The sequence below is a fragment of the Bufo bufo genome, chromosome 6 (genome assembly GCF_905171765.1).
Source record: "Bufo bufo chromosome 6, aBufBuf1.1, whole genome shotgun sequence".
NCBI lineage: Eukaryota > Metazoa > Chordata > Amphibia > Anura > Bufonidae > Bufo > Bufo bufo.
This window is the reverse complement of record NC_053394.1, coordinates 412587684-412598671: the sequence shown is the minus strand read 5'-3', so window position 1 is coordinate 412598671 and position 10988 is coordinate 412587684.

Below are 10988 nucleotides of genomic sequence, written 5' to 3'. Positions count from 1 at the left end.
ACCTTCCTATTTATAGATCATTAATACATCTGTAATCCTCTGAAAAGATATATTAGAGGAGCATTAACGGGTAAATATTGTTTGACTAACAAGGGTTGATCTGTATTGAGTCAGAAAATTGGCATATCACATCAAATCCTGGTCTGATATAAGTGTATGGGTAGAGTTAAAGAGATGAGTATGGAGGAGAGTAACAATGAGAGAACCAAGCCACAAGTTTATGGAGTGAAATCTTGTCTGTGAGTCATTGTAAATTATAAATTATAAATTGATACCCCTTAGATATTTGTTTCTTCTTTATAAAAATCTAACCAAGGTTGCCATGTTGATAAAAGGGATTTCCTGCATCCCCTGTCCCAACCCACCAATTCCTCCATTAAACAGATTTGGTGGACTTTGTCCACCCATTCCTTCCATGTGGGGGGTTCCACATCCCTCCATTTGGTTGGTATAATATATTTTGCAGCTGCAAGTAGATGTGTAGTTAAGCAGTTAGTTTTAGGTCTAAAATCCTTCTGCGATTTCCAAAGCAAAACTAGCTCTGGTGTAAGAGAGAAGTGTCTTTTACAAATTTTCTTAATTGTGTCTTCAACATTCTTCCAAAAGACTTTAATTTTATCGCAAAACCACTAAATGTGGGACATGGTTCCTGAACCCGCCATACACCTCCAGCATTCATCTGTGGGTATAAGTCTTATGCAATGGAGAAAGCTAGGAGTTCTATACCACCTTGAAATAATCTTGTATGAGTTTTCTTGTAAACGGACACATTTGGAAAACCCATGTGAATGTCTAAGAATAAAATTAACTTCCTCATCAGACAGGGATATTTCAAGCTCTTTTTCCCACAAACGGAGAAAGTAAGGTCGGGTATGAGAGGTATCTAACATTAATTTAGAATATAATCGAGATAGTATCTTGGTTTGGGGAGATGCAATCAAGGTAAAATTTTCTATCCAGGTTGGGTCAGTAGGGGTTACATGGAGTTTCTTAAATTTCCTACATGTGAGTGTGATGTCCATGTCAACAAGATCTGACCTAATGTGTCTAGGGATACGCCTTAAGGTATTCTGAATGAAAACAGATATGTCTGTGGCTTTATTTAGTTCAGAGATTTTAATGCTGGAAAGGCTATTCCAAGCTTTATAATTCCCACCAATTTTGGGCTTAAGAAAAGTTGGTAGAGCCGAAAAGGGGGCTAAGGGGGATAATAAATTAGCCGAGAGATTTAAGTCATCTGATCTTCCACAGTATTGTATCATACAACGAGTGATATCACTCAGTATCTTGCTTTTGCTAAGTGAATGGGCCTTGACCCATAGGAGGTGTATGTTTTCTTCTCCCAGCAAGGCTTTTTCTAAGTCAGCATATAAAGCATTGTTATTAAATCTATTTAGGTCCATCCACCTTTCCAGCTGAATGGCATGTAGATAGGTCTTAACATCAGGTAGTGATAAACCTCCATTTGCTATTTTCCTTATGATAAGGGGGTAAGCCAGACGCGATCTTTTGTTCTGCCAAAGGAATGTGGTGAAAAGGCTACGAAGGTCTGAGAGAAATTTATTTGATAGTGGGATAGGGAGGCATCTTAAAGTGTACAATATTTGGGGAAGTACATAAGTGGCTAATAGATTTTTCCTGCCAATCCAGGACAGATAAGGGAGTTTGACTGAATTTAAGAAGGTTTTAACTTTAGAAAAAAGTGGGACATAGTTAAGCCTAAAGAGGTTTTTGGGATTTGCTGGTAACATGATGCCTAGGTGTTTAATAGCCTCCTTTGGCCACTGAAAGGAAGTATGTGACTTAATCTCATCCATATGTTGAGTGTTGCCCGAAATGTTTAGAATCTCTGATTTATCATAGTTGACCTTAAAGTTTGAGATATCCCCATAATCCGTTAGGATCTTCAGTATTTCCGGGATGGCTTCCTTGGGGTTAGTTATAAACAATAACAAATCGTCAGCAAAAGCTGCCAAAGAGTGGGTCCTCCCTCTGACGTGCAAACCTTTGACAACCTCAGAAGATCTGATCTTCTGTAAAAGTAATTCTAGGGTTAATATAAATAAGGTCGGGGATAAGGGACAACCTTGTCTCGTCCCATTCAAAATATTAAATGGGGGAGACAGAACACCATTAACCAAAACTCTAGCTGAAGGGCCACGGTACAATGAGAAAATTGCGTCTATGAGTTCAGGTGGGAAACCAAAGTGCCGCAGAGCTCCCTCCATGAAAGCCCAGTTGACTCTGTCAAAGGCTTTTTCTGCGTCCGTTCCAAGAAGCACTAGGGGGATATTATGTTTTTTTGCATAATAAATAGCATGCAGAGCTCTGCTAACATTATGCTTACCCTCTCTGCCTTTGACAAAGCCAACTTGTTCCTCATTAATTAATTTGGGGAGGAGCCCCGCGACACGACGGCTCAGCAGCTTAGCCCAAAGCTTAACATCCAAGTTAAGAAGGGAAATTGGCCTATAGCTACTACATTTAGTCGGGTCTTTCCCCTCTTTGGGGATTATTGAAATGTGGGCCATAAGAGTTTGTGAGGGAAGTGAACCCCCTTTTAATAAAGAGTTACACATGTTTGTAAAATGCGGGATAAGAGCTTTTTGGAATTTCCTATAATATATAATAGGTAGACCATCTGGCCCTGGACATTTCCCGGGAGGGACACTTGCTAATGTTTCTGTGACTTCGCTTATTGTTATTGGCGCTAGTAATGCATTTCTGTCGTTTTCAGTTAATTTCGTCACCTGAACTGACTTAAGGAATGAATCTATTTTCACGGCTGTATGAGAAGGGTCATCTTGTTTTAAATTGTAGAGTTGTGAGTAGAAATTGGCGAATTCTTTGGCTATAGAAGGCGTATTGGAGACGGTAAGCCCTTTATCAGTTTTTATGCTAGGTATAAATGCTTTTTCTCTTTGTCCCTTTATCATTTGTGTGAGGAGTTTAGAGCCTCTATTGCCATGAAGATACTGTTTGAATTTGGCTATTCTAAGGTTTTTGGCGGATTTTATATTTAAAAGGTCTCTTAACTGGCTTCTTAATTTGGTGATATCTACGAAGTTAGCATCGTTGGGAGAAAGTTTGTTAATATTTTCGATAGTTGAAATTTGGGCAATTATAGAATCTATTTTTGCAGTCCTCTGTTTGCGTACCCAGGCTCCTAAGGCTATAAGTTCACCTCTGATGTAAGCTTTGTGGGATTCCCACACTATAGCTTCGCTCATGGAAGGAGAAACATTAATCTCGAAGAAAGCATTTAGTTTATTCTCTAGTTTAAGCCTATCCTGTTCGTTCTCTAAAAGAGTTTCGTTTAGTCTCCATGACCACTCCCTGGGTGGAATACCTTTCAACTGTACCATCAAAGAGACCGGGGCATGGTCTGAGACCAATATATCACCAATCGTTGCTTGCTTAATTCTCTCCAATATATGATTGGATAAGAATAAATAGTCTAAGCGCTGATAGGTTCTGTGCACCGCAGAGTGAAAGGTGTAGTCTTTCTTATCTGGGTAGACTATTCTCCAAGTATCTGAGATTTGGTGGGAAGCTAACATTCTCTTCAGGTTGCCAATTTGTTTAGACGTAAATTTAGGCACAACCGAGGTAGAATCCAGGGAGTGGTCTAGAGCTATGTTTAAATCCCCTCCTAATATCAACAAACCTTCCCTGAAATCCTGTAGGGATTGTAATTTGATGAGCCACGGAATTTGTTTTACATTAGGGGCATAAATGTTAACTAGCGTAATTTTATTTCCATGCAGTGTTCCCTTTAGAAATACATAACGACCACTAGGATCTATATAATGTGCTTGTTCTTTAAATGGGACATTATTTCCGATGCCTATTGAGGCTCCTCTAGAAGCAGAGGAGTGTGTACTGTGGTACCATTTTTTATATCTTTTAGTAAAAAGATTAGGGACCCGATTATGTCTAAAGTGGGTTTCCTGCAAAAACAGGATATCTGCATTTTCTTTTTTGAGTGTCTGGAAGATCTGACTCCTCTTTTGAGGTATATTCAGCCCCTTAACGTTAAAGGATAGTACCTTTATAGAACCCATAATGTTGACATATAAGTAGAATTTAGGTGATTATTACCAAACTGATCCACTAGAGAGGTGTTTTTGACCCAAAGAAAAAACTTAAATACAAAACAACTGAACAAAAATGTTAACTGACGGTCCATCAGACCAACACTACTGTGTATTAAAGTGTTTCACTAAAAGTGAAGTACCCAATCACCCTTTTTTTAGGGATCTGATTAGGTAATGGAGAATGGAAGGATATGAAGGAAAGGTGGAATGACTAATATAGATATAAGAATATTAGTATCAAGGGAGGGAAAGGAAAAAGGTTAAAAGACGGGGGAGGGAGAGACTGTGTTTCACACAAGCCTGTGTGAGGTCACACAGCGCAGTTAAAATGTAGACGTGTCGACTGAGGGCAACTCCAATCCCAATTTCACCACGCAAAACAAGCGTATCGTTCCCCCCAGTCAGCAGGTCTCCATATATTACCATCACTGCATGTATTTAGATTACACCTCACTACTTCCATATAGTGAGTTACAGGATGTGGTTACAGGGTAAAGGTTTTACTAAGGTTATGTGGAGTATGTGTAGTTATAAGTCACATTAAGACACCTAAATTAAAGGGCGATTGCATCCTACAGCTCTGTATGTGTAAGTTCACAATATGTCTATCATTTTAAAATTACCTAGACAAACCCTGCAAACCCATTGGAGCTTCGTTAGTTTCCATTACAGGGATTGTCTAGGGAATCGTGTACATATATAATACTAGAACAATGAAGAAGCAGTATGTGCAATTCCTACAACATATGAGAATAATAATAGTGTATAGACATGTGCTAATAAGCAGACATCTGAAAAAAAAAAAACATGACAGAGAATTCAGAACGTGTCTCTTATAACTGCTCTTATATCAGGTTAAGCTCAGAAAGGATAATCATCTAAGCATATATGCACGTTTAGAGATAAAATGGAATGTCCCCAACAATAAATTCGGGAATAAGTAGGAGCTATACCAAACTCCCACTACATAACATGTAGACAACTTTAAAACTGGACTCCTTCTTCAAGTGTCTTTAATTCGGTTTGGCGCTTCTTGGCGGCTGGCGATTTGAATTTTCTAACTATCTGCCAATCTGCCTCTGATGGTAATGGTGGTATCTTTGTGCCTCCAGCGAGCGGCAACCAGGAGGGAATATCCAAAGGTTCCATCTTCAGAATGTTCCATATCTTATTAAGATCAGACGGATGACGAATGATGATTTGCTTTCCGTTGATAGAAGTGTATAACCCGAAAGGGAAGAGCCATCTTAGCGGGTATTTTTTAGCTCTCAATAGGTCAGTCAGTGGCTTTAGAGCTCGCCGTTTAGCTAATGTGCTGGCAGCCAGATCTTGGAAGATCTGTATCTTGGCGTTATCCAGGAGTATGTCACCTTTCTCCCTGGCTGCGCTTAAGATGGCGGCAGTGTCTAGGTAATTTAGCAGACCGCATATTATGTCCCGTGGTGGGGCTGCGGCCAGGGGCTTCGGTCTGAGGGCTCTGTGAGCTCTCTCTACTATCACCGTGGCAGCTCTGTCTGGGCCCAGAATAGAGGAAAAGATGTTACTGACCGTGGTGAGTATCGCCTCTGTTGGAATTTCTTCTGGGACACCTCGTATACGGATATTCTTCCTCCGACTTCTATTTTCTTGGTCCTCGAGGTGTAGGAAGGCAGCGTTCAGTTGATCTTGCATTTCTTCAAGATTAGACTGCATGGCTCCACTATGTTTAGCGATCGCCACCTGTGTTTCTTCTAAAACTGCAACCCGCTGTCCAGTTTGTTTAATGTCGGCTTTAATAGCGGACAGTTCTTTCATAACTGGTTCAAAAGCTGTAGTCAGGGATTCTTTGAGAAAGGTCCTAGTGATTGGCATCAAGTCACTACCACAATGGGTCTCCGACATAGTGCAGGAGCCTTCCTCATCTGAGTCCTCTGTATAGCTTTGTGCCGCAGCGGCTTCCGGCGCCATCTTGGGTCTGCATGCCGGCGAGGACAGCTTCTTTCTCAGGAATTTGTCCATATCTGACTGACCCCTACTATGCTTAGGGGTTCCCTGTGACCGTCTTGTCTTTTGACGGTTTCCCCATGTTTTAGGGTGATGGGAATGCTGTATAATGCTGTTAAAAGCGCTGTGGACCGGAGCACACGAGTCAAGCAGCCATTTCCTGACGCGGCTAGCTCCGCCCCCCTGTATTTTTATTTTTGAGGACTTTGTCCCAGTTAGTTAGGCCTCATTATGATTTGCCGCCTTGTCTATCTCGTTTAGTAGTAGATTTTCTGTGGACTCTGGTATATTAGGTGGTTTATAGTAAACTCCTATTAGTAATTTATTGTTGTTTTTAGCTCCATGTATCTCTACCCACAGTGACTCCACATGTTCATGTCCCTCACTTATATCTTCACGGAATGTGGGCTTTAGACAGGACTTTACATAAAGGCAAACCCCTCCCCCTCTCCGGTTTTGACGATCCTTTCTAAACAGACTGTAACCTTGTACATTAACCGCCCAGTCATAGCTATCATTTAGCCATGTCTCAGTTATTCCCACTATGTCATAGTCCTCCTCACACATCACTAATTCCAGTTCACCAGTTTTATTAGTCAGGCTTCTGGCATTAGTATACATACATTTGAGAGGTTTATGTATATTTTTTACCCTACACCTTTCCTTCTGAACTGTTCTAGTCCCTCCTTCCATTCCTCCCCCAGTCCCACTACCTTGCCCCCGGTCTCTATCTGCACTATCTTCCCCTTCTATAGTGTAATTACCCTCCCCCCCAGTCCCTAGTTTAAACACTCCTCCAACCTTCTAGCCATCTTCTTCCCCAACACAGCTGCCCCTTCCCCATTGAGGTGCAGCCCGTCCCTACGATAGAGCCTGTAGCCGACAGAGAAGTCGGCCCAGTTCTCCAGGAACCCGAACCCCTCCATCCTACACCAGTTCTTGAGCCACTTGTTAATTTCCCTAATCTCCCGCTGCCTTTCTTGTGTGGCCCGTGGTACAGGTAGTATTTCGGAAAATACTACCTTTGAGGTCCTTGCCCTAAGCTTTTGACCTAAATCCCTGAAATCATTTTTAAGGACTCTCCACTTACCCCTAACTTTGTCATTGGTTCCGATGTGGACCATGACCGCTGGATCTTCTCCAGCCCCTCCCAGTAATCTGTCAACCCGATCCGCGATGTGTCGAACTCTAGCGCCAGGAAGACAGCACACTGTTCGGCGATCACGGTCTTTGTGACAGATTTCCCTAACTGTTCCCCTAATAATTGAGTCTCCCACTACCAGCACCTGTCTGGCCTGCTCTCCTGGTCCCCTGCTTACCGGAGCTGACATTCCCCTGACTGGCAGAGGAAGTGTCCGGCTGCGGCAGTGCCGTCCCTGGACTGATATGCCCCTCATCTGCCAAACGTGCAAACTTGTTGGGGTGTGTCAGATCAGGGCTAGCCTCCCTGGCACTCTTCCCTCTACCCCGCTTTCTAACTGTTACCCAGCTAGCTACCTCACTTTCCTCAGCCTCCTCTCTGTCACCCTCCCCCTCATCTACCCCAAAGAGTGCTTGCTCGTTGAGAAGCAAACTCTTTTGCAAATTGTCAATGCCTCTCAGTGTTGCAACTTGCCCGTTTAGAGACTCGATTAGCGATTCCAAACGGGTAATTTGCTCACATCCTGAACAAAGAAATACACCCTGGAACGGCTGTTCCAGGACTGCATACATCATGCAAGATGTGCACTGGACTGCGTTGTCAATTGTGCAACACATACTAAATGGGGATTACACCACAAAAGCAAAAAATACAATACAATGTAGTACTAAGAAACAGGCTAATTGCAGTCCCCCACTGAAGTCCCTGAATCTAAAGTCACTTAATCTTAAGTCACACACTTAATCAACCACGCGTCGCGGTCAAACTCGTGTTATATATCTCCTTATATAAATATAAATGCAGCTCACTACACCAGCCTGGTTTGTTTCCCCTCTAGACTCAAAAAGGCTGTGCTGCTCTTACTGCTGAGTTTTTATAGTCTCCTAATTAGACAGCCACACCCTAATTGCTCACCTGTGCAACCCCTGGAGAAGGAAAGAAAAAAAAAAATGTGTTATCACAGCACACAATACAGTCAAACACAGCCACTCATCAATGTCCACAAATAATTTAGCTCTCAGATACTCCCTCACTTAATCTTAAGTCACACACTTACGCAACCACACTTAATCAACCACGCGTCGCGGTCAAACTCGCGTTATATATCTCCTTATATAAATATAAATGCAGCTCACTACACCAGCCTGGTTTGTTTCCCCTCTGGACTCAAAAAGTGTGATAACAGATACTATCCGGCCTGGTTTCATGGTCCCAATCCAACTAAAAAGGCAGCAGAAGTTTCTATTGCATTCCATAAGAATTTCCGCCCTACAGTCTTGTCCTCATATATTGACCCTAGAGGTTGGTTTATCTTTCTTAAAGAGGACCTTTCATGGGTCCAAAGAATATGAACTTAGTAGCGGGCTGCATAGAGCGGCGCCCAGGGATCTAAGTGCACTTACTATTATTCCTGGACTGCCGCTCCGCTCGTCCGCTGTGGCCCCCGGTAATTTCTCAACATTCGGTGCAAGTGGGAGGAGACGCCAGTGTCTCTCCTTCTCCCTGACAGCAGCGCTGTCCAATCACAGCTGAAAGCCAGGGATTTTTTTTTCTCCCTGGCTCTGAGCTTGCACTGTGATTGGACATCGCTGCTGTCAGGGAGAAGCAGAGACACTGGCGTCTCCTCCCACTTGCACCGAATGTTGAGAAATTACCGGGGGCCACAGCGGACGAACGGAGTGGTGCCCAGGAATAATAGTAAGTGCACTTAGATCCCTGGGCGCCGCTCTATGTAGCCTGCTACTAAGTTCATATTCTTTGGACCCATGAAAGGTCCTCTTTAAGCTCTCGGTTCACCATTCCTTTATCACAGTTGCCAACATTTATTTTCCTAACCAGGGACAGACGACCTTCGGTTCAAAAATCCTCAGGCGACTAACCAGATTTGCATACCATATATCAATTGGCACAACGGCAAGAGTGGAGTGGATGTGCACGTGTCCTAGGACTGGCGTCCCATGAAGATAGCAGGAAAGGAGGACCGGCACTCGCTGTTAGTATAGAATATTGCTTTTTTTATTGCCACATTACAGTGACGCGTTTCGGCACACTACGTGCCTTTCTTAAACTGTGAATATAGAAACAACCATATCCCTTTTAAATAACCCGCCAAATCACAGTCACAGTGATTATGTCAAATTACCATGACAACCAAATAAACAAAGGAGGAAGTGCCCACATGATCACAAATGTCAATCACATAATAATAAAGTCCATAGAGAACATCGTAACTCCATAAATCAGTAATGCATAATCAAAAATTCTGTTCAAGTTTGCTGTAAAAAGAATAAATGTATAATTAGTGACATAACTATAAAAAACTGTTTAATGCATAGTCACGATTAGGTCCTCTGGGCTCCTGTGTCTGGAGTAGATGAATCCAGTAAGCCTCCCTCTTGAGCAAATGTTTGTTCCTATCTCCTCCTCGGCGCGGCTGTGAAACACTATTCATGATTTGAAAGCGTAATTGCGCAATTGTATGTTTCTGCAAATGGAGGTGATATGGAATGGGTAACATCAAATTTCAGATGAAATAAAATGACCATGAAATTCTTAGCTAGAGGTTATCCAAAACATTTATTGGAAGAAGATTGATGAGATACAGGTGGAGAAAGTCCCAACAAAAACACGCATTCCTATTGTTGTGTAATACCATCCTTGGATAAATAAGATTAGAGCTGTCATAAATAAGCATTGGAATGTGGTAGCCCGCTCTTATCTACAAATAGAGCAGTTTCAGAGACCACCCATGATCTGTTACAAAAGAGTCAACAACATTAGGGACTAAATAATTTGAGCTGACATTGGGAGTAATAGAGGGTTCTCCAGGCAAAGCACGTTTTCTGCTCCAAGACAAGAAACCTTTCCTTGTTCGAGTTGTATACAGTGCTCCAGTGTTATAATGGGGACACATCCCACCCACATACAGGAGAAATGATACCCATACGAGGTACATTTACATGTAATAGTCAATTCATTATATACATCTTAAAATGCCCTAGTGGCTTATTATACGCGGGGGAAGCATCCGTTAGAATGAAGGACCAATTTTTCCAAACATAAGTCCACCATAAGAAAAGGAAATTTGATGTAACCCGTACCAAATCACTTCCACTTGCAGAAACACACAATTGCGCAATTACACTTTCAAATCATTAATAGTGTTTCACAGCCACGCCGAGGAGGAGATAGGAACAAACTTTTGCTCAAGATTGAGGCTTACTGGATTCATTGACTCCAGACACTGGAGCCCAGAGGACTTAATCCTGACTATGCATTAAACAGTTTTTTATAGTCATGTCACTAATAATACATTTATTCTTTTTACAGCGGACCTTTACAGAATTTTTGATTATGCATTACTGATTTATGGAGTTACGATGTTCTCTATGTACTTTATTATGTGATTGACATTTGCGATCGGGTGTGCACTTCCTCCTTTGTCTATTTGGTTGTCATGGTAATTTGACATAATCACTGTGATTTGGCGGGTTATTTAAAAGGGATATGGTTGTTTGTATATTCACAGTTTGAGAAAGGCACGTAGTGTGCCAAAACTCGTCACTGTAATGTGGCAATAAACAGAGCAATATTCTATACTAACAGCGAGTACCAGTCCTCCTTTCCTGCTAACCAGATTTGCAGAGGGCTCTTCCATTATCTTAGGAGGGGACTTCAATATGTTGATGGACCCGACCATGGACTCTTCGGCCGGTAGGTCCTCAGTCTCCTCACGCATGTTCAGGGCTTATCTTAATGCACTCAGG